Below are 25,103 nucleotides of genomic sequence, written 5' to 3'. Positions count from 1 at the left end.
GGGAAGTTACGGTTCCACGCTGATCAGCGGTGCTAGTTCAAATAAACCCGATGGGAAAATGCTGGCGCCGGACGATTAAAAGCTCCCAGATGCATTATAATGCATTGAATGCTTTGTCTAATGTGAAAGGTAACATGCAATTCAATAGACTTTCATGTCACCCCACTTACCGCATCCTAGAAGCGATCTGTCAAAATACACAGGTCCGCTCCTAGTGTGAAAGAGCCCTTCAGGACTGGCGAGAGGCAGCGCCAGACATCCAGGCTAGAGACAGTAGTCAGTCACAACCGCAGTCTCAGCAGTGGTGACAGCAGGCAGAGATTTAGTCCTTTTGGCTAAAAAGACAGCAGTCATACAGCAGCCACAGTCTCTGCAGTGGTGAGAGACAGAACATCACACCTCCTGGTTAGACAGCCAGTTGCAGCTACAGTCTTAGGACTGGTAACCGGCAGAGGCAGACAAAGCGTCAGACCTCCTGACTAGAGGGACAGTAGTCAGCCAACAGCCACAGTCTCAGCAGTGGTGACAGGCAGAGCCTTAAGACATCCAGACTTCTTGGCTAGAGAGACAGCACTGCAGTCAGTCAGTTGCAGCACCCATCTCAGCATTGGTGACAGGCGAAACTTCAGTACTCCTGGCTGGACATACAACAGTAAGTCGCAGCACCCATCTCAGCATTGACGACAGGCAAAGCCTCAGACTTCCTCGCTAGAGAGACAGTTGTCAGTCAGTCGCAGCTACAGAGACAGTAGGTCACAGCTACAGTTTCATGACTGGTGAAAAACAGATCCTGAGACCTCCTGGTTAAAAAGACAATAGTCAGTAAGTCGCAGCCACAGTCTAACTAAAGACTTGGTGACAGGGAAAACCTCAGACCTCTTGGCTAGAGAGACAGTAGTCATTCAGTCACAACCACAGTCTCAGGACTGGTGACAAGCAGAGCCTCAGACCTCCTTGGCTAGAAAGACAGTAGTCAGTCAGTTGCAGCCAGTCTCTGGACTGGCGACAATGACAGGCAGAGATTGAGACAACAGCACCCATCTCAGCAGTGGTGACAGGCAGAGCCTCAGACCTCCTGTCTAGAGATAGCAGTCAGTCAGTGGCAACCAAAGTCTCAGGACTGGTGACAATGACAGGCAGAGATTGAGACAACAGTCAAGACCACTGCAGCACCCATCTCAGCATTGGTGACAGGCAGAGCCTCAGACCTCCTATCTAGAGATAGCAGTCAGTCAGTGTTTCCCTTTGGGTGAATTAATAACTACCGCTGCTGATTGGGTCGCACCGCAACATCCCGACGACACGCCGCAGGCCATTAACGCGGGCAGGAGAACGGCTCTTGCACGCATTCTCAAATGTGAAAGAAGCCTCAGACTTCCTGGCTAGAGAGACAGTAGTCACTCAGTCGCAACCACAGTCTCAGGACTGGTGACAGGCAGAGCCTCAGACCTACCGGCTAGAAACAGTAGTCAGTCGCGGCCACAGTCTCAGGACTGGTGACAATGACAGGCAGAGATTGAGACAACAGTCAGTCAGTTGCAGCGCCTATCTCAGCAGTGGTGACAGGCAGAGCCTCAGACCTCCTGTCTAGAGATAGCAGTCAGTTAGTGGCAATCAAAGTCTCAGGACTGGTGACAATAACAGGCAGAGATTGAGACAACAGTCAAGACAGTTGCAGCACCCATCTCAGCATTTGTGACAGGTAGAGCATCAGGGCTCTTTCACGTCTGAGCCAGTTTTCTGCATTTTTAACGCAAACCAAGGTAAAATGAAAGTCCATAGGCCTTTCATATCCGACGCTGCGTTTTGTTGCATTGCGGTTCGACTTTTAATTGTTTGGAGCCGGCGTTTTCCCGTTGGGTGAATTAATAACTACCGCTGCTGATTGGGTCGCACCGCAACATCCCGACGACACGCTGCAGGCCAATAAAGGAGAACGGCTCTTGCACGCATTCTCAAATGTGAAAGAAGCCTCAGACTTCCTGGCTAGAGAGACAGTAGTCACTCAGTCGCACCGACAAGCAGAGCCTCAGACCTACGGCTAGAGACAGTAGTCAGTCAGTCGCGGCCACAGTCTCAGGACTGGTGACAATGACAGGCAGAGATTGAGACAACAGTCAGTTGCAGCACCCAGCTCAGCATTGGTGACAGGCAGAGCCTCAGAGTCAGACCTCCTGGCTAGAGGGACAGTAGTCAGTCAGTCGCAACCAGACTCAGGACTGGTGACAGGCACAGCCTGACCTCTCGGATAGAGACAGAAGTCAGTCGAAGTAGTCGCAGGCAAGAGAGGCTCTTGACCAGTACAGTGCACGGTCACTGCCTCAACACTGGTGACAACAGACAGAGCCTCAGATCTCCTGGCATCAGTCCTGGCAGACAGGCAGTACTAGCCACAGTCGCCGCACTGGTGACAAGCACTACAAGCTTGCAGTCCGCGCTTCTCCCCAGACTGGGGGTGTGTTCATGTGACGTCGCCGAATGGCTGAACCCCGCTCATCGGAACTCGTGGTTTGGAGAGCGCTGCGGGTCACGTGATGCGGGCTGATTGACAGCTGGGAGACAGGAGGAGGGAGAGAGGGTGCGGGAGGCTGAGTCTCCGCCAGTGTGTGCTGCGAGTCTGGGCTGCCTGCGAGTGTTGCTGACGGTTCGGCTTTTCCCTATTCGCGCTGCTCTTGCCTTTGGCACTCCGTGTTGGGCGAGTCCGTCAGCGAGGGAGGATCACTTCCTTCCAAATGCTCGCAAACTTTCTTGTGCCAATCGGAACCGGCCCGTCCAGAGAGGGAGCTCCCCCGCCGCGTGTGAGTACTTTCTTCCTTCCAGATCGCTGTCAGTGCCCTGCGCTCCCCGTGTATCCCACCCAGCTCACACCATCCCCAAACTCCATCATCCATCCCAGCCTTTGTGCTCAGCAGACAGGGGGACAACCCGCAGCTGGACTGTCTGTGTCACACTGAGCACTGCCAGCTACTACAGGGTGACTTGGGGACACATGTGTTTTACATTGGCTTCTCTTGTACAGACTGGTGTGTGTGGTCTGGGCATTGTGGCTGCAGCTTGCTGTGCTCAGGAAGGGGCTGCATGTGGAGCTGCCACTACCCTCTGTGTGGTGGTGAATGCCAGTGAGGTGGTTGATGTACTGGAATTCACAGCTTGTGTGCTTCCTTCCATCTCTACACTGAAGCTGTCTCTTGATGTGATGTGTGTTTTTGTTTGATGGGGATGGGCTGTAGTTACAACAAGCAGCACTTGTATAAGGATCCTGTCATTTGGAACGCCCAGACATGACAGGAAACCTAATCTTCATTATGACAGTTTAATTACACTGTTAACAATGTTGTAAAAGAAACCACAGTTCACCATGGGCATCCTGCTAGGTCCCCATTGACAACAGGATGTCAATTAGCATCTTGGGATCTCGGGAGAGACCAGAGTTAACAAAGCCAAAATTTGTTTTTCTTTTTCCCAGTTGATTTTCATGGTACCGCATCATAACATTGCTGAATTGGCTGCAATGGAACATTGCTGAATTGGCTGCAATGGCATTATATGATCTAATTTTTGGCAGCTGTACATTGACGTAATATTTGAGTTTTGTACTACAAGTATTTCCACTTTGTCCTTTTCTCCAGAGTTGATGACCCAATTGTCATGGTTTAACCACTGGATAGACTATAAAGGTAGCCACTAACGATACAATCTTTATCATCCAATTTTAGCAAATCTATGTAGTAGAAGGGTAAACTGACTGAAAATATAGAATGGATAATTTAGGTAGTTACCTTATATTACATAGAAGTGGCAATATTGGATGAAAAACATTGGATCATTAGTGGCCAGCTTAACAAGTATTTGAATCTTTTCTGTATTTCTTTGTGCTGCAGAACCATGGACACGTGTCTGATACAAACAGGAGTTGAGTTTTTAACTAAAGAATGATTCCACCTACTTAAAGCAGAACTGAACTCAGAACTTCCTCTCTGCTCTAAAAGATAAGCAGCACAATAACCTTTAAAGAAAAACATTTCTTTGTAACAGCTGATACAAATCCTGCAGTAAATCTGCAGTGTGTTTACTTTCTACTTGCATGGAAGCAGAAATAGGGTTAACATCCTGGTTTTTACAAATTAGCTGCTCTGCTGAGATCCCTGAGCTGACACAGCTGCAAAATCAAATTACACTTGTGATTAGTCACAGCTGATTGGGGATTAGACAGGCTAAAATCTCTAATTACAAACGAGATGCATTTGTCTATGTTTTCCTTCTGTCCTTTACAAGAGTTTAGGTCCACTTTAATCATTGACTTCTTTTGGCATACTTTAGTCAGGGACTTGATGATGGATCTTGGTTTCTGCTGTCACATCCGTGCCTTTGCAGCAGCTTGAAATACAAATGTGATGCCAGTCGTGTAGTTACTTTCCTGTGGAAAAGCATCACATTTTGGTTTATAGTTTCAGAGAAAGTGACAAATGGGCATTTCTTTTAGTCCACTTCTCGTAACAAGCAACTTTTGTGTGTGGCAGTGTGTGAACAGGTTGACATTCCACTGTACAAGAGCAGTGTGATATGTAGGGGGACATTTATCAAATATGTCACACAGTGCTCTGCACAAAGCTGGCATTGTACCAGAAATCTCTGTCGCTTGGCAGCTTAAATTCTGAACCACCTTTCTGCAGCTTGTTCCAAAGAAGTGCCCCCAAACTCATTTCTACAGGTGCATCTCCTTTATTTGGGTTTTTTTTTGTTTTGCCATCACAGATGTGTGCATCACAGATGTGTGCCAAACTATTGCTGTGGATTGGGGGCACAGGAGGAGAAAAGTTGCAGACAGACCACAACAAATACTGTTATACAAGATGTAGCCATTGTATTTGTAGTAGATCAGTGATGAGCTAGGCATACATTAGGAGATGTATGTCTGACATGACATGTGGCACAATCAACATTCTCCTTATTGAAAATCAATCATGTTACCACCTTGCACCACTCGATATTGATCAGATTTCAGAAGAATATTGAGCATGCCATTGTTTGTATGCTGAATTTTACACACACCACACAACACACACACACACACGATTTTAAAGGATTTTGTGTTAATTATTGAACCTGTCATGTAATCTAAGTCTCATAGTGCGTACCTTCATACTGTATTTTGGTACAGTACAGGATAATTTAAGTTCTCCCATAGAGAACTTAACACTATTTGGCTGTCTACCATTTACATCATTTTTAGGCTTACTTGTGATAGAAGTAATTTAAGTGGCCAATACTCAAATGCAGGATGGAAGAATTTTGTTTTTTTTTAATTATAGTAACTAGCAATTGTAATTATAGTAACCTAGCTGCAAATTTCTAAGGTGTTGGCAAATTGGATATTTACTGCAGATGAGATTCATGGCCAAATGCAGTTTTTGTTGGTTTTCCCAGAATGTCTTGGTGATGTCTTGGTGTATTAATATGCACGTGTGTACAAGGTGATCGAACATGCATGTTGCACTAATCTGTGAAAATGGAATTGGTGACCAGATAAGTGTGTGGTCTGACTAGTGCTGGAGACAGTGAAAAACGTATAAGGCCTGAAACCCACTAGCATTGCTTTTCTAAGCGCTTGTGATTTTAAAAGCTCTTACTAATGTAATGTTGTTTTTCCAAAGAATAGCCTTTCCTTATTAATGTTTAAGGTACATTTCATACTGTCTCTGCTTTTGCTGTATGATCTAAACATGGTCACAACAAGGGGGCCTTTTTATGTCATATATTTATGCCAATGTGCATGAACACAAACCATCAGGGCTGTGGAGTCGGTACAAAAACCATCCAACTCCGACGTTTATCTCCAGGTACCCCAACATTACTGCAACTCCTTGACTCCGCACTTGCGCACCATCAGTGTCAGCTGTCAGGACTGAGTTTAGTCCTGTGGGGGGCACTGCAGGGAAACAAGCACATTCAGCCAAGGGATGCAGTCTGTTTGCTAAAGGAGTGGAGGAGAGATGACTGTGTGGTGCATGATGGAATAGCTTCCAATGGGTGCGGTAAGGAGAGGATCAGTGCTCTCAAAGGTCTCTGTACTCACGCTAGATTTTCCGCTAAGGTGTCCCCAAATGGCCTCCTCTGCTGAGTTCTTTTTAGAATGAGTACAAGGGTTTGAATTGTGTGTGTATATATATATATGTATATGTATGTATGTATGTATGTATGTATGTATGTATGTATAAGAGGAGCTGTCAGCCATACTATCTCAGAACCCTCCCCCCCCCCCCTCACATATATAAGTAGATAAATACTTCCTCTACTTAGCATATGTATTGCACTGTCCACGTTTTTGATTTTAGTGATTTTTCTGCAGTAAAAAGAAGAGAGAATCTTTCTTGGCATGTCTCATTTTAGCTGTGGCTATTTTGAAGCCAATCCTGATGTCATTTCATCCCTTACTCACTTCTGCCTGATTGTGTAAGGATTGCCCGCCCTCCACTACAGAAAGTGCATTGTCACAGCATGAGAAATATTGGCCAATCAGAGAGGAAAAGTGGTGTGGGAGGGAAAAACAGGAGGGAAAGTAGCTTCAGCCAATCAGGCTGAATTAGTTAAATAGAGTTTGAAGCGAGAATAAATCTCGCTTCAGACCTCATAGATAGCAGGTACATGTGTGCCCCTGCTAAACCGCCGCTATCGCGCTGCTTAACGTGGGTCCCTTCACCCCCAAATCCCCTCGGTGCAGCGGGGGAGCGCTTCCTGGTTGGGGCAGGGCTAACCGCCGCAGCCCTGCCCCATGCACGTCTGTCAGCGCGTATCTCCGCCTCTCCCCCGCCCCTCTGTCTTCCTTCACTGAGAGGGGCGGGGGAGAGGCGGCGATGCGCCGCTGATAGACGCGACTGGAGGCAGGGCTGCAGCCGTTAGCCCTGCCTCCAGGAGCGACCAAGTCTGCGACCAAGTGTTGCAGTGGGGGGTTTGGGGGTGAAGGGACCACCGTTTAGCGTCGCGATAGCGGCGGTTTAGCAGGGGCACACATGCCCCTGCTAACTATGAGCTCTGAAGCGAGATTTATTCTCGCTTCAGAGTGTTTTTAAGTCTGAGAAGAAAGTAGAGAAGCAAAAAAGGACAACCCAGCATGCCCTGCAACTTCCTTTGTGTGTACCAAATAAGAGTCAGGTAAACTGGAGAATGATCATATATCAACAAGAAAAACAAGTTTGCTTTCTTAAAGGGACACTTAAGTCAAACAAAAAAAATGAGTTTTACTCACCTAGGGCTTTGAATAGCCCCCTGCAGCTGTCCGGTACCCTCGCCGTCTCCCTCCGATCCTCCTGGCCCCGCCGGCAGCCACTTCCTGTTTCGGTGACAGGAGCTGACAGGCTGGGGACGCGAGTGATTCTTCGCGTTCCCAGACACATTAGCGCCCTCTATGCTGCTATATGGTATATGATATATGCTATAGCAGCATAGATGGCGCTATTGTGGCCAGGAACGCGAAGAATCACTCGCGTCCCCAGCCTGTCAGCTCCTGTCACCGAAACAGGAAGTGGCTACCAGCGGGGCCAGGAGGATCGGAGGGAGACAGCGAGGGCACCGGACAGCTGCAGGGGGCTATTGGAAGCCCCAGGTGAGTAAAACTCATTTTTTTTGTTTGACTTAAGTGTCCCTTTAAAACAGAAAGAATTTGCGATAATTCAGGTTGGAGTGAGCTTGAGATGTCTCCCAGTGCATCACTGCTGAATATATGCAAATTACCGTTGTTACCCTTAGAAGCTAAACACACCTCCAGAACCGCTGGAATGCAATGATGTGTCAGCTTGTTAATTTGTACAAGCCATAATAATCCAACATGCATACAGACTGTTTCGGATTGTTTGATCCTCATCAGTGCATGGTGTCACAGACCGCAAGGGCCGGTCTGCGGACGGGGTCAATCGATCAGAGTCAGAAATCCTCTCACACGGTCATTTTGCTCATCACGAAGCGTAACCTGACTTCGCAATTTGATGAACTGACTCACGGAGGGAGTGTAGAGACGCCAAAGGATTCACCACACACATACAATTCAAAGATCTGCCACCAAACGGGTTACACAGCCCGCTACTGTAATTATACTAGTAGCGTTTTCAGAATAGGTACGTTTGTGTATATTCAGAACAGATTGTAACCATAACGATTTTTAAACGTTTTTATAACAAAGTTGCATTACATACATTTACACAGATTAACACAGACCCATAGCTAAAAGTAAAAGGGATAAAATTAGATGTAATGATCCGCTCTGCTGTCTGCACAGACAGACAGCTTTTTGACCATTTTGTGGGTCTGAGTTCTGCAGGTCCCTGGAAAGGAGACCTGTCTTCACTCTGCAAGTTTCAGAGTTGCTTTGCTGGTGAGGAATATGCATCTACTTGTCATTCAAATTGCTTAGCTGCTTCCTTTGATGGCTTGCAGTATAAATGCCTTTTGCTCCCAGAATTCCCTGCTGGTCATGATGGTTTGTTCCTGCTAACTTGCCTGGAGTCTCAGCCCTCTGCTCATTGTTGGCTATTATTGCTAGCTTAGAGTAGATACCCTTTGGGAGTGCTCCTTGCATTCCTGTTTAGTGCAGTCAGGATTGTGTATATTTGTACTGCCTATTCTGTCGTGTCTTGTTCTTGCGATTGCGCTGTCGCCAGCGGTTGGCGGTAGCGAATCGTTCTGTCTTTCCTTTGCGATTGTCTTGTCGCCAGTGGCGGTCAACAGGAAATCGTTCTGTCTGTCTGGATCGCATCCGCCCTAGCGGTAGTGGCGGTGGTTCCTTCTGTACTCTGTCTGGGAGTGTAGGCCAGAGCTGCGGTTGCTACTGGTTACTACTTCTGTCTGTCTTGTCTGGAACGAACGCTTGCTTTAGGCTCGGTGAGGTAACCGTTTAGCAAGCGTTTGCGTTCTCTATTCATTTTCATGTTACATTGGTTAGTTAGGGTTGGCGCGTTTTGTCTCTGTTGCGCTTTTCGTGCGGTCACTGTGCTTAGCGAGTGCGTTTGTTATTTTCCTTAGGCGTTCTGATCATTGTTGTTTGCTGTGTCTTTCTCGCTACACTTGTGCTCTGTCTCTACTCGGTCTTGTGCCACTGTTGGCAATCGCCACTCTTGCGATTGCGTTCCCACGTGGTTTCCGCTGTTGTGTGTTCACCGTCGCCAGGTGGCGACTAGATTGGTGGACACACATACATTCTGTCTCTGTGCTCACTCTTTCCCACTAGGGGCTATCTAGCCCTGTATTGCTTCCCCTCGTACAATTCCTATCTGGCATCTGTGGCAGTACAGAGGCTTTATTCCTCTGCACTCCACAGCTCCATCTGCCGGTGGGAATTCCCCTCTACAGGTGCATTGCACCAAAGCTGGGTTCTGTCGTTTTTATACGCTTGTGGAGGACTTCCGCAGTGTCAGCGCATATCTTGTGCGCTGACCACGGAGATAATTCCACAATCGTTACATTAGAAAGTTCTTACTTAGTTACGGCTGACATTAGAATGAAGAAAAAGAGTCCAGTTTAAAGTAGGCATTAATGTTAAGAGTCCTGGGAAACACAGCATGAGTTTGGTCCTCCTTGAACACATGCTCCAAGCTCTTCTTCAGCAGATGAAATGATGGACAAAGGTGGGCTCTGCTGGCCCCATATTTATACAATCTTAGAATTGGGGCTGGATTACCTCTAAACTAGGTGGAGGGAAGGCGGGGTTATCGCCTGGCAGCAAGGTTGCCGCCCCCAGATTTAAGAGCCAAAAAATGTAACTGCAGTTTCCCGACTGACCTCTGACAGTTGGAAACCTGTAATTCAGGTGAATGATAGAACTGATTTATGGGTACCAGAAAATGTATTTTTTGTCTTTCTGTGACAAGCCTATTTTGAATTACAAATACATAAAAGTTCTCTTTAATTGTATGATTTTGGCGGGGATTCCTTATCTCTGCCAGTTCGAGCTGACTTTTTGGGAGAGGGCTGTGGCAGGAAATGGTTCTCCGCAGGAGGTCGAGCCACGTGTGAATTTCCTCTACGTGTTATCAGGACACTGGGGGAATGGGTGAGGGGTTTTTGCTTTCATTGGGAAGAGAGCGAAAGGAATGACATTTGTTTTAATCTACACAGGACTGCAGTGTTCTCCCTAGAAATTTTTTTTCTGCTGGGTGGCATGAAAAAGTAGCCGGGTGGGGCAATATGAGAGAATGCAGGGCTGGTGCTTCCGAGCACAATTCTGCTTATAGCATAGGAGAAGGTGAGCCGATGACAACCGGGTGCTCACCAAAACTAGCCGGGTGGAGCACCCGGCTAAAAGACCCTGGGGAGAACACTGGACTGACAGTACTGGGGCTGGACCATTACGCAAGTCATTGGCGATTACGCACGACTTTCCGTAATGTTCGTCACACATGGCATGGATTAATTTGGCTCTATGAAGTAGGGCTTGTAACACAGAGAGGTACAGACTAACCAGCAAGTTCATGGTGACCCAGAACTCATTGGAGTGTGTAAGGGGCTACAATGGTCCTAAAAGCCCCCTTACTAAAATGCTAAGCCTTAGCATTTTTGCCCTTCTACGCCTTTGAATCACTCTCATCTGATACATAACCACTTCAAATGGCTCCATCTTCTCTGTCAGCAATGATCTGACAGGAATAACGACAGAGCAGTGAAGAAGATAACTAAATTTAATGCTAAACCACGCCCACTTTCATTTCCAATGGCACTTTCTTCCGTTTTATCGCATCATTACCGAATGATCACTAACAGCTGTAGATAACTTTGAGGAATCCTGAAATCAACTTATCGAGTTCGGTATTTTACCAAGCTGTCAGTAATTGATTCGATAAGTCTTGATGAATCGAGGCCTTTAAGCATTTATTATCAGTATATCTTTATACAAGGTCTTCAATCCACTTGTTGTAGTAGCATGTTAATGCCTCTGAACAAACCGTTACCAGCATTCTGCAGGCACGTGACAAGCAGCACACGGAGAGAAGAGATTAATCTGACAGAGGCAAGTTAAGTTACACTGAAATATTACCTTGCATGGCAGATAAAAAGAAGTTGCTGTTGCCAATTGGTAATGTAGAAATCATCTGTACTCGGCAGTGCCCCTTTAACAGTGCTGGAGGGGAGATTTCTCATGCAGCTTCTTCTTGTATGGCCTGAACCCTTGTGAAATCATTGTTCTGAAGCAGTTGTCTGCAACTGCCAAACCGAACAAAGGTAGCCCCCATCATTATGGTAGTGGTCATGGGAAGAGGCAGCATTTTGTTACACCACCGTGTTCTAATTACAAGAGACTTTGGAAGAAGGGCGCAGTTTTCTTTTATATTGGAACATCCATTTATGGTCTTTTGTTATACTGAATGCCTGTGGAAATTGCCTAACAGCACAACCAGACTTGGCTGAACTTCATCTGAAAGCTTTTGCAGAGAGACAGTGTGATTGTTTTATTATGATAAGTCTACTTTTTAATATTTTCTGCAGTCATTTTATTTATAAAAACTTCATATTTTTGCAAGAAGTTCTCCCTTGAAGTCAAACTTCCAGTGATGGACTGAGGGGGGAAAAAAACTACTCACATTTATTTTAGTAGATGACCCTGAGTGATAGTCTTACACATTATTAATAAACTACCAGAATATATTAAAAGCAAACCCTGTTCTACTCTAAGTACATTCCTTCCCTTAGGAAATGGTTAAGCAAGGCAAGAATGTAATCAATAGCTAAATATCCGATCTGGCTGTACCAAGCCATGATTACAAAGTGCAATTTTGCTGGCTGAATGGAGGCCAAGACTGCATGGAAAAGTAGGCGCGTCCTGCTTTGGATAGGCGTCCAGCATTTTGACTAAAATGAATTTCTTCGCACAGTGTCAGGGTCACCCGGAGGCCATGCTCTGTGCGTGTTGATAGAGCAGTGCGTCCCATTAGCGACTTGTTCATTTCTTTAGGACAGTTTATAGAGTTGAAAGGCCCTCTTGGGATATCTGGCTTGGTACAGTTCCATTGTTTGGTTTTATTCAGTGACAGATGAGGCAGATTTCCTGCAGCAGCTGATTCCTTCTGTGCCTTTCTGCTGGGAGAGTCCATTGTGACTGGCTGACAGTTGCCTCTGGAAGCAGATCGCGCTTTCACGGATGATTATTCACACATGAGCAATAGGAAAGGAACTGGCTGGGCTGAGTAGATTCAGTGGTTCTGGCCAATGCACTGGTTACACCCACACAGATGTGCAGAGTATAGGAGCTGTGTTATTTGTGTATCACACAGAAAAAGTGAAAGGGTTGAGGTCACGGGGTGGAGGGTTAGCGGGAGTATTGGCGATTTGTTAGCTCAGGATCACTATGTACATGTTGGATATAAGCTATTGTGTACTTGCATCTTCATTTAGCCAACAATTTGTGTGAATTGTTTGCCGTTTCATCACAAGCAACCTATTTCCACAGCTCTCTTTTTAAAGCTGCAGGGACAGCCATTTGATCCCAGGAAAACACACACACACACACACACACACACACACACACACACACACACACACACACACACACACACACACACACACACACACACACACACACACACACACACACACACACACACACACACACACACACACACACACACACACACACACACACACACACACACACACACACACACACACACACACACACACACACACACACACACACACACCCATACCCCCCCATTAGTGGACCTGCGCCTGTTTAAAAAGGGGCTAGGTCTGTCCCTGCACATTTCCCGTCACTCTCCCTCAATGTCTCTGCGTCTATGCACATGCGTGGGACACACACAGGGACTTGGGATGCAGAGACAGTAGGGTTTTATATAGAGTATGAATAACCACTTTTGCTAAGCGGCTTCTTCAATTTAGCTAGTCACATTTAGGATTAAAGCAACATTTTAATTTAACATTTTAAACATTTTAATTAGCTTACTATGTTGTATGTATATAAGCACAGAGGAACTGCACAGTCATCCCAAACAGAGGCTGTTTTGACTGGGAGTGTGAAAGCTGAATCAGCCAATTATGCACTTATGCAATCAAGAGGAAAACCTGACATGAAACACATCAGTGCCATTGCTGTAGACCTATATGTGCTTTGGAAATCCATACATGATGCATCCTTGGTTAGTTTAATCATCATTTATGCTAATTCTACCAAATTATGATTTTTTTTTTTCCTCCAGTCACTGATCAGGCTGGGAGAAGGGAGAGGGTGCAGAGATGTAAATGGGAGATATCTCTCCCTTGGGTCACTATATGTAAAATGCCAGAAAACACTGCTTACTGAAACAGACAAAACAGCTCTGCTAACTGCTTTAACCACTTCGCCACTGAGGGGTTTTACCCCCTGACCACCAGAGCAATTTTCACCTTTCAGCGCTCCTTCCATTCATTCGTCTATAACTTTATTATTACTTATCGCAATGAAATGAACTATATCTTGTTTTTTTCGCCACCAATTAGGCTTTCTTTAGGTGGGACATTATGCCAAGAATTATTTTTTTCTAAATGTGTTTTAATGGGAAAATAGGAAAAATGTGGGGAAAAAAATATTTTTCAGTTTTCGGCCATTATAGTTTTTAAAATAATGCATGCTACTGTAATTAAAACCCTTGAAACGTATTTGCCCTTTTGTCCCGGTTATAAAACCATTTATATTATGTCCCTATCACAATGTTTGGCGCCAATATTTTATTTGGAAATAAAGGTGCATTTTTTTCAGTTTTGCGTCCATCCCTAATTACAAGCCCATAGTTTATAAAGTAACAGTGTTATACCCTCTTGACATAAATATTTAAAAAGTTCAGTCCCTAAGGTAACTATTTATGTATTTTTTTTAATTGTAAATTTTTTAATTTTTTTTTAATTACAAAAAAAAAAAAAAAATGGGGAGTGTGGGAGGTAATGAGTTAATTTTATGTGTAAAAGTCATTTATTTGTATGTGAAAAATGTGTAGGGTGTAGTTTACTATTTGGCCACAAGATGGCCACAGTAACTTTTTGTTTTAATGCGACCTCCAAGCTTCCTTCCGGAAGCTTGGAGGAAGAATAAGGAGGCTGGACACGTGAGTTTTTTCTCACAATGATCGCGCTGCCCATAGGAGAGCAGCTGATCATTGCGGGGCTTAGATCAACGAACGGGAATGGATTTTCCCGTTCATTGATCTCTGGGCGGGCGGCGGCGGTTTTACTAGCGGCGGGCGGCGTGTTTACGAGCGGGAGCGCGGGCAGCGTCGGGAACGCGGAAAGTACGTGTTTCTCCGTCCCTGGTTTTTAAAGGATGGAAAAAGGGGCAGAGAAATACGTACGCGCGGGGGTAAAGTGGTTAATTACTATAAGGTGTTATTTAAAACACTTTGATCTTAGGCTACCACCAGATCCAATAGCCGTGACACACACACACACACACACACACACACACACACACACACACACACACACACACACACACACACACACACACACACACACACACACACACACACACACACACACACACACACACACACACACACACACACACACACACACACACACACACACACACACACACACACACACACACACACACACACACACACACACACCCCATACTAGTGGACCTAAGCCTGTTTAAAAACGGGCTAGGTCTGTCCCTGCACATTTCCCGTCACTCTCCCTGAATGTCTCTGCGTCTATGCACATGCGCAGAGCGCATGTGGGACACACACAGGGACTTGGGATGCAGAGACAGTAGGGTTTTATTATAGAGTATGAATTATACTGTTCATGTTTTGATTTCAGTGAATTGTATATAGTAAATGAAAACTGTTCCAGGCATTTTCCATCTTTACTGCTGCTGACTAAAGTCAATTTTAATGTAATTTTTTCCCTTACTCTTTTTCTCCTCCTGCCTAAAATGGTGTATGCATTGCCAGCCCTCCTTCTCACTGAGCTCTGTACTAGAAAGCGCACAGTCATATACACAAAGATTATTAGGAACACCTGTTCAATTGCTCATTAATGCAATTATCTAATCGACCAGTCACTTGGCAGTTGCTTCAATGCATTTAGGGGTGTGATCCTGGTCAAGACAATCTCCTTAAAGAGAACCCGAGGTGGGATTTTAATATTATGTTACTGGGGCACAGAGGCTGGTTGTGCACACTAAGACCAGCCTCTGTTGCCCCATGGTGTGCCTCCATGTCCCCCCTGCGCACCGCTATAGCCCCCGCAGTGCTGGCGACACGCAGCGCGTCGCCAGCACAATGTTTACCTAAGCGCTGTCAGTCAGCGCCGCTCCTCCGCATCGGCTCTACCCGCCCGCGTCACCTCCCTCCTATCAGCGGGCGGGTAGCGCCGAGGCGGGGGAGCGGCGCTGACAGACAGCGCTTAGGTAAACATTGTGCTGGCGACACGCTGCGTGTTGCCAGCACTGTGGGGGGTATAGCGGCGCGCAGCGGGGTCCTGGAGGCACACCATGGGGCAACTGAGGCTGGTGTTAGTGTGCACAACCAGCCTCTGTGCCCCACTAGCATAAGTAAATCCCACCTCGGGTTCTCTTTAACTTCAAACTGAATGTCAGAATGGGAAAGAAAGGCGATTTAATCAATTTTGAGCGTGACAAGGTTGTTTGTGCCAGATGGGCCGGTCTGAGTATTTCACAATGTGCTCAGTTACTGGGATTTTCACGCACAACCATTTCTAGGGTGTACAAGGAATGGTATGAAAAGGGAAAAACATCCAGTATGTGGCAGTTCTGTGGGCGAAAATGCCTTGTTGATGCTAGAGGTCAGAGGAGAATGGGCCGACTGATTCAAGCTGAAAGAAGAGCAACATTGACTGAAATAACCACTCGTTACAGCCGAGGTATGCAGCAAAGCATTTGTGAAGCTGCACAACCTTGAGGCGGATGAGCTACAACAGCAGAAGGCCCCACTGGGTACCACTCATCTCCACTACAAATAGGAAAAAGAGGCTATGTTTGCACAAGCTCACCAAAATTGGCCAGTGAAGACTGGAAAAATGTTTCCTGGTCTGATGAGTCTTGATAGTCAGAATTTGGCGTAAACAGAATGAAAACATTGATCCATCATGCCTTGTTGATGGTAATGGTGTGGGGGATGTTTTCTTGGCACACTTTAGGCACCTCAATGCCAATTGGGTATCGTTTAAATGCCACGGGCTACCTGAGCATTGTTTCTGATCATGTCCATCCCTTCATGACCACCATGTACCCATCCTCTGATGGCTACTTCTAGCAGGATAATGTACCATGTCACAAAGCTCGAAACATTTCAAATTTGGTTTCTTGAACATGACAATGGCCTCAATTCACTAAGATCATGCTGGAGATAAGGCAAGAGAAAACTTACCTCCACACAGTGAGAGTTATTTTATCTCTTCATTCCTTAAAGAGACTCCGTAACAAAAATTGCATCCTGTTTTTTATCATCCTACAAGTTCCAAAAGCTATTCTAATGTGTTCTGGCTTACTGCAGCACTTTCTGCTATCACAGTCTCTGTAATAAATCAATGTATCTTTCCCTTGTCAGACTTGTCAGCCTGTGTCTGGAAGGCTGCCAAGTTCTTCAGTGTTGTGGTTCTGCTATGAATTCCCCCTTCCAGGCCCCTCTATGTACACTGCCTGTGTATTATTTAGATTAGAGCAGCTTCTCTCTTCTCTCTTATCTTTTACAAGCTGGATAAATCATCCTCTGAGCTGGCTGGGCTTTCACATACTGAGGAATTACAGACAAGGGCAAAGCTGTTTGCAGGAGAAAAAAAGAGCAGTCTGAAGCTTCAGTGCATGAGAACTGCAGGGAGAAAGAAACACACAAATGATCTCTTGAGATTCAAAAGGAAGGCTGTAAACAGCCTGCTTGTGTATGGATGTATTTTCTATGTGTGGACATACTGTACATCAACCTACTTCCTGTTTTGGCGGCCATTTTGTTTGTTTATAAACAAACTTTTTAAAACTGTTTTTAACCACTTTTAATGCAGTGAGGAGCGGCTAAATTGTGACAGAGGGTAATAGGAGATGTCCCCTAACGCACTGGTATGTTTACTTTTGTGCGATTTTAACAATACAGATTCTCTTTAAGTTACCTCTTCTGTAGTTAATTTACCTCCTCTGTAGTTATTTTCACATGCAGTTAATAAACAGCCTGTCTTTAACTCTGGAGTTATTTTAAGGATTGAAGAGTTAACTTAAAGACGGAAGAGTTAACTTTTGTTTCCTGAATACTACATGCCTTATCACCATGGTAACAACTCTAGAAGAGTTATTAAAGGGAATGTCCAAGCAAAATAAAAATATGAGTTTCACTTACCTGGGGCTTCTACCAGCCCCAAGCAGCCATCCTGTGCCCTCGTAGTCACTCACTGCTGCTCCAGTCCCCCACTGGCAGCTTGCCGACCTCGGAGGTTGGCGGGACGCATTGCATACATTTTTACGCATTCCCGCTAGTGCAGGAACATTAACACATACATTTTTACGCATTACTGGTTCAATGCGTAAAAATGTACGCATTGAACCAGTAACGCGTAAAAATATATGTTAATGCTCCTGCAGTAGCGGGAATGCATAAAAATGTACGCAATGCGTCCCGCCGACCTCCGAGGTCAGCAAGCTGCCAGCGGGGGACTGGAGCAGCAGTGAGTGACTACGAGGGTGCAGGATGGCTGCATGGGGATGGTAGAAGCCCCAGGTAAGTGAAACTCATTTTTTTTATTTTGCTTGAACCTTCCCTTCAGGCTGTTTACACACCAAGACGTTACAGGCGCACGTTAGTGCGCCTGTAACGCTCCCCCAACGCACAGCAATGTAACACAAGTGGGCTGTTCACACAGCCCACGTTGCGTTCCATGTAACGCTGCACGTTCTGTGCAAAGTGCAGCATGCTACGGCGTTGGAGCGGCTATAGCCGCGTTAGACTGTTTGCACATGCGCAGTGGGGGGCGGAGAGGAGGCGGGGAGAGCCAGCTACAGTAGCCGCGCACATGGCTACTTAATATTCACTGCACTGGCGGGCGCTGATTGGCCGGCGGGACCACGTGATGCGGAGTGTCTCGCTCCGCATCACGTGGTCCCGCTGGCCAATCAGCGCCACTCTGGGAGACATTATAGGACTCGAGCCGCCTAACGCGGCTCACTCTACCGTCGGCTCTTGCAGCACCATACGTTGTGTTAGGTGCACGTTATGCGACCTTAACGTGGCACCTAATGCAACGTCTTGGTGTGCAAGAAGCCTTAAAGACAGGAGATAAGCTTAGTGAATTGAGGCCAATGAGTTCACTGTACTAAAATGGCCCCCACAGTCACCAGATCTCAACCCAATACAGCATCTTTGAGATGTGATTGAACGGGAGCTTTGTGCCCTGGATGCGCATCCCACAAATCTCCATCAGTTGCAAGATGCTATCCTATCAGTATGAGCCAACATTTCTAAAGAATGCTTTCAGCACCATGTTGAATCAGTGCCACGTAGAATTAAGGCAGTTCTGAAGCCGAAAGGGGGTCAAACACCCGTATTAGTATGGTGTTCCTAATAATCCTTTAGGTGAGTGTATAGCTTGCTTTGTAAATGCATGTAAGCACAGCATATCTCGTATTTCAGAAGCTTCTGCAGGGGGGTGAGGTGTATTTTCCTTCTCAGCCTTGTGTCACACTGAACTTCCCTCAGTCAATCAGTGACGGTGAAAATTGTGGAAGGGGAGATAACAATGTACCAGAATAGCGCCAAGCTGACTGAGATAAGATTCATTACAGCAGACACGTATGATTATATTGAAATGCTTGCAATGCAGGGTCAGGATGTAGACTACATGATAAACACAGAGCAGTAGATTCAGGTGACATCATGGTAGGTCTGCCCCTGCCTGACAGAGCTCTGGAGTGGTTACCAAAATAAGCCGACTCCTCAGTTTAGGAAACCACTGACTCCAGGTATCCAAAAATTCCTTCGACTCCACAGCCCTGGTCATGTCTGGAGATTTGGATCTGTACATAGTTGAGACATTGAAGAAACATAGAGGAAGTTATTTAGAAATGTATAAGCCGAAAACGCACTTGGCGACATCTGAGCATTTTATACGGTATTAACATTTTTTTGTTTTTTCTGCCCGTGCTTGAATGCTTTATAAAGGAATATATATTTCTAAGTGAACATTTGGCTGGGTTAATTAGTGGTGTTTGAACCATAGCTTGGAGCTCAGCATTAAGGATTTTACAGGAGTGTGGTTTATATGTAAAAAGTACAGTTATCCTGCAGTAATCTCATAATGGTCGTAAGGGTGATTCCCTGAGGAAAATGTTTAGGTAAGAGATTATAATCTGCTTTGTGCTCAGCTTGGCTGAGCAGAGCGATAGGCAGACATTCGTGCTGCAGGAATTCTGGCACTTCAGCCAGCCCTCCCTGCGCTGGAGATATTTGATAAATATTTGACATCAGTGTTTGTCTCCAAGGAGATTTTGCCTCAAGACGAGAGGAAACAGAAGTGTTAATGGTGCAAATATGATTAAATATCCTAATCTTCCTGTCCCACACGTGTAACTTTAATGTATGATTAAGGAAAGCTGAGTATGCCTTATTGATGGTGCTATGCTACCATTTGTTAATATTTTATGACCATTATTTGCTTCCTACAAGTTATATTGTTTCATAGTTTAAATTGTAACCCTTTGTGTCCTCTTGACTATTATTTACAGTTGAGAATTATTCCCTTTGTGTTTTAATTTTTTTGTTTTTTTGTTTAATTCTCTCCGTTTCTTTCATGGCTTTGTGACTTTTTATGCAAAGCTGTATATACTGGTAACATCTATGGTTGATTGGCTTTCTTTCTTCAGGTGGCCACACACAATACAATTTTTATTTCTTTTTAATTCAAGAATTACTCACACTGGTGCCGTACGGCCGTGCTCGGGGTCCACACACAGCAATGGTGGTATTTTTTTATGCCAACTCAGGTACACCTTTCAATCTGGATTCCGCACACACCATTCCACTGAAACTGTCCTCACTAAAGTTGCTAATGACCTACTGGTAGCTAGATCCAAAGGCCAGTTCTCCATTCTAATACTCCTTGAGCTTTTCTCTGCCTTTGACATGGTTGATCATGCTCTGCTTCTCCAGATGCTGTCATCTTTAGGAATCGAGGGCCAAGCACATTCCTGGATCTCCTCTTATCTCTCTGGACGCTTTTACACTGTCTCCTTCTCTAACACGAATTCCTCCCCACGCCCATTGTCTATTGGTGTACCTCAAGGCTCGGTTCTAGGTTCATCACATCACGGCTGGACTACTGCAATGCCCTTTATGCTGGCCTCCCCAAAAAAGACTTGCGTCGCCTGCAATTAGTGCAGAATGCTGCTGCCAGATTGCTAACAAACCAGCCTCGCCACTGTCACATTACACCGATCCTTCGCTCACTGCACTGGCTACCAGTAGAATGGAGAATACTCTTCAAGATTGGACTGCTGACATTCAAATCCCTGCACAATCTGGGCCCTGGATACATGAAGGACTTGCTGAAGCTGCACCACACCTCTCACAACCTCAGATCAGCAAGTTCTATAAACTTGGTCACTCCCAGAGTGCACCTCAAAAAATCTGGAGACAGAGCCTTCTGTCATGCTGCCCCTACTCTTTGGAACTCCCTACCACACCCAGTAAAGACAGCACCATCCCTGGAGCTATTCAAATCCAGACTGAAAAGCCACCTGTTTAGCCTGGCATTTCCAGATTTATAAAATTCTTCCCCTGTACCACGATGGTCGGAGCCATGCTTATGCGCTTTGAGTCCCACGGGAGAAAAGCGCTTTACAAATGTTATTTGTTGTTGTTGTTGTTGTTGTTGTTGTAGGGCGACTTCTTTTTCTCAATCTACACTCGTGGCCTGGGACAACTAATTAACTCTTTTGGTTTCCAGTATTCCCTCTGTGTGGATGATACCCAAATCTATCTCTCAGCCCCTGACCTTTCCTCACTACTATCCAGAGTCCCAGACGTGCCATATCTGCATTCATATCCTCCCGCTTCCTCAAACTCAACATGAGTTAAACAGAAATTATTTCTTCCCCCCCCCCCATCACAATCTACACCCTCACCAATTGCAACAATAACTGTAGACAACACCCCGATAACCTCAACCTCTAAGGGCTCATTTACACTACAGAGCGCATACACGAACGCGATTTTGTGAATGCTTTGCCGTTGTGCGGCCATCGCACAGAATAAATGTTGTGGTGCGCTAGGAGCGCAGATGTCTGCAGCCAACCCATCAGGAAATGTGTGTGTTGTGCCATTAGATGTTCCCAGAGGCATTACATCGTATAACATCATAACGCATGGAAGCACACACCTGTAATGTGAATGGTAACATGAAAGTCTATAGACTTTCATGTTGCTATGTAGATCATATACTTTGTGCGTTGTCTCAAAACTGACAGCGCAGCACATAGTGTGAATGAGCCCTAAGGCCCGCTGCTTGGGGGTTATACTTGACTCAGAGCTCCCCCCCCCGCCTCTCTCGCTCTCCTATGGGCAGCCGGCGGGGACACGAGTGTGTGTCCCCCCCCTCCCGGAGTCGCTCGTCGCGGCAGGGAATCCTGCCGTTCTTGCAGAGCGGGTGCTGGCAGAAGCGATGTCTGCAGCCTCCCCGCTCTGCTTTCCTGGTGCGACGAACGACTCCCGGGGAGACGCGTGTCCCCCGCTGGCTGCCCATAAGAGGAGAGAGAGAGAGAGGCAGATAAAAAGCCGGCGGCTTGAATTGTTACATTGCCGCCGGCTTAATTGCAATAAATTAACTAAGTGGTTATACGTTTGCCCGCTGCGCTGCGGCCAGAAGATACATTAATGTCACAGGAATAAATCCATTTCTAACATTGGCCGCAGCGCAGCGGCCACTTTGCACATTGGCCGGCCAGAACTAGAAGTGGCCAAACTTCGGGTTCTGGCCGTAACATATATAAGCACAGAGGAACTGCACAGTCATCCCAAACAGAGGCTGTTTTGACTGGGAGTGTGAAAGCTGAATCAGCCAATTATGCACTTATGCAATCAAGAGGAAAACTTGACATGAAACACATCAGTGCCATTGCTGTAGACCTATCTGTGCTTTGGAAATCCATACATGATGCATCCTTGGTTAGTTTAATCATCATTTATGCTAATTCTACCAAATTATGATTTTTTTTTTCCTCCAGTCACTGATCAGGCTGGGAGAAGGGAGAGGGTGCAGAGATGTAAATGGGAGATATCTCTCCCTTGGGTCACTATATGTAAAATGCCAGAAAACACTGCTTACTGAAACAGACAAAACAGCTCTGCTAACTGCTTTAATTACTATAAGGTGTTATTTAAAACACTTTGATCTTAGGCTACCACCAGATCCAATAGCCGTGACACACACACACACACACACACACACACACACACACACACACACACACACACACACACACACACACACACACACACACACACACACACACACACACACACACACACACACACACACACACACACACACACACACACACACACACACACACACACACACACACACACACACACACACACACACACACACACCAGTGGACCTAAGCCTGTTTAAAAAGGGGCTGGGTCTGTCCCTGCACATTTCCCGTCACTCTCCCTCAATGTCTCTGCGTCTATGCACATGCGCAGAGCGCATGTGGGACACACACAGGGACTTGGGATGCAGAGACAGTAGGGTTTTATTATAGAGTATGAATTATACTGTTCATGTTTTGATTTCAGTGAATTGTATATAGTAAATGAAAACTGTTCCAGGCATTTTCCATCTGTACTGCTGCTGACTAAAGTCAATTTTAATGTAATTTTTTCCCTTACTCTTTCTCTCCTCCTGTCTAAAATGGTGAATGCATTGCCAGCCCTCCTTCTCACTGCTGCAGGGACAGCCATTTGATCCCAGGAAAACACACACACACACACACACACACACACACACACACACACACACACACACACACACACACACACACACACACACACACACACACACACACACACACACACACACACACACACACACACACACACGTAATTGAATTGAGGTTTTACCTATTAAACTATTAAACTGAGCTACACCTAAAGATTCAGTAAGCCATGTTCTCCCCATCTCCTTTTTGCTGGTATTAAACTGAGCTACACCTAAAGATTCAGTAAGCCATGTTCTCCCCATCTCCTTTTTGCTGGTATTAAACTGAGCTACACCTAAAGATTCAGTAAGCCATGTTCTCCCCATCTCCTTTTTGCTGGTATTAAACTGAGCTACACCTAAAGATTCAGTAAGCCATGTTCTCCCCATCTCCTTTTTGCTGGTATTAAACTGAGCTACACCTAAAGATTCAGTAAGCCATGTTCTCCCCATCTCCTTTTTGCTGGTATTAAACTGAGCTACACCTAAAGATTCAGTAAGCCATGTTCTCCCCATCTCCTTTTTGCTGGTATTAAACTGAGCTACACCTAAAGATTCAGTAAGCCATGTTCTCCCCATCTCCTTTTTGCTGGTATTAAACTGAGCTACACCTAAAGATTCAGTAAGCCATGTTCTCCCCATCTCCTTTTTGCTGGGCGCTCAACCTGGATAATTTCCCTGACCACTCAGCCATCAGGCAGTAAGGTTTGGTTCACACGCAAGGGCCAATTTCCACTAGCCAGATGTGATCGCATCGCATCTAGCCGCCTGTGTCTTTCGGAAGTCCGGATGCGGCTGTCTGTGACTGCTTAGGGGAATCAGATACATGCTGCGGAAATCTGCAGAATTCCATCCATAATTTCCCTGGGGCCGCGTCGCATCGTGAATTAAAATTCGTGTGCAATAGAAACTACTCTATTGACATGCATAGGCTTCAAGTTTGATGCGATGTAAATTCGTGGCTAGTGGAAACGGGCCCTTATACACTTATGCGTTAGTGTGCATTAGTATGCGTTGGTACCTGTTTTTCCATAGCCGTGCATTGTGAAAAAGATTTCAGTTAAAACGCATATTGTAGGAACTGTGTAAAAGAGGCCTTAATCTGTACATTTGAGGTCCAGTACTGTCCTGTGTTGTAAGTTTTGCATCAGTTTTCTATCGGTTTTATATGACTGGACCACCCATAGAAATTACACAAAACTGGAGTGGACCAGATCAGAAATGTACAGATTTATGTGTGAACACACCAGTAGAAACGCATACAAAACTGATGCTAACTGTCAAAAACTGACAGGACAGGGCTGGACACTTTTGTTTTTTATGTGGGAACCAAGCCTAACAAGCGATCTCAGATTCTGCCTATAGTTACTAAGCACTGCAAAGATGGGGACAAAGTACAAAGAGGGGTCCAGCAAACCTGACACAAGTTTGGTGGCTGTGAGGGGCGAGAAGAAAGTTGGGAGAGCTTGGGGGCTGCTGGCTCTGGAATGGTGGGAACATACTTTCAGGCAGGAGACACACTTGACTGTTTTCGTGTGCGTTTTCTGCACAAAAAAAACGGAGAACTCATGTTAATCAATAGACTAGTTCACACAATGTGTTTTTCATGCGCAGAAAATTAAACTGCAGGATGATTCTGCACATTTTGTCAGTTTGCTTTATCAATGTCATTAGTTGCTGTGAAAAAAATTCATGCAGAAAAATACGCACAGAAAAAAGAAAGACAAGTGTGCCCCTTGTCTAAAGAACGCTACAAAACTGCAGCAAAGTAACAGCCACGTAAATGAGCTCTGAAACTTTGGCACTCATGTTGTATGTGGCACACGTCCTACTATTGGCCACACTCACTTTTTGACCACCCACCTTCTGCTTAGCACCCCATTGCTACAATAAACTTATGGAGGATACTTGAATAAAGTACTATTAACCATGTTTTCGTATGGTTCTGCCTTTAGCGAATTACACGCTTTTGCTACTTGCAAATATCTCAAGTGATTGTTTTAGGTGACACTTTAGCCGAGGGCTGTACACCTGTACCATTTGGCTCCAAGCCAAGCACATGTTCTGTATAGAAGGTCGGGTGATGGCGAGAAACTCTCTTTAACAGTGTTCTGACATTGAGTGCTGCCCATCAGCTTGTG

General features: G+C 45.5%; 1 protein-coding gene across 3 annotated transcripts in view; it reads left to right on the top strand.

Moving 5' to 3' along the window:
- The first annotated feature begins 2,568 nt into the window (after nucleotides 1-2,568).
- HYCC1 (hyccin PI4KA lipid kinase complex subunit 1) overlaps nucleotides 2,569-25,103 on the top strand; it is a 161,092-nt gene continuing 138,557 nt past the window's right edge. For all 3 annotated transcript variants that reach the window (XM_068236002.1, XM_068236004.1, XM_068236003.1), the window contains exon 1: nucleotides 2,569-2,798. The gene's annotated coding sequence lies outside the window, so the exon portion shown is untranslated. The remainder of the gene's footprint in view (nucleotides 2,799-25,103) is intronic.

The sequence above is a fragment of the Hyperolius riggenbachi genome, chromosome 5, assembly GCF_040937935.1.
Source record: "Hyperolius riggenbachi isolate aHypRig1 chromosome 5, aHypRig1.pri, whole genome shotgun sequence".
Lineage (NCBI taxonomy): Eukaryota > Metazoa > Chordata > Amphibia > Anura > Hyperoliidae > Hyperolius > Hyperolius riggenbachi.
Note: the sequence above shows the minus strand (reverse complement) of the source record. Positions and strands in the feature narration are given on the sequence as shown.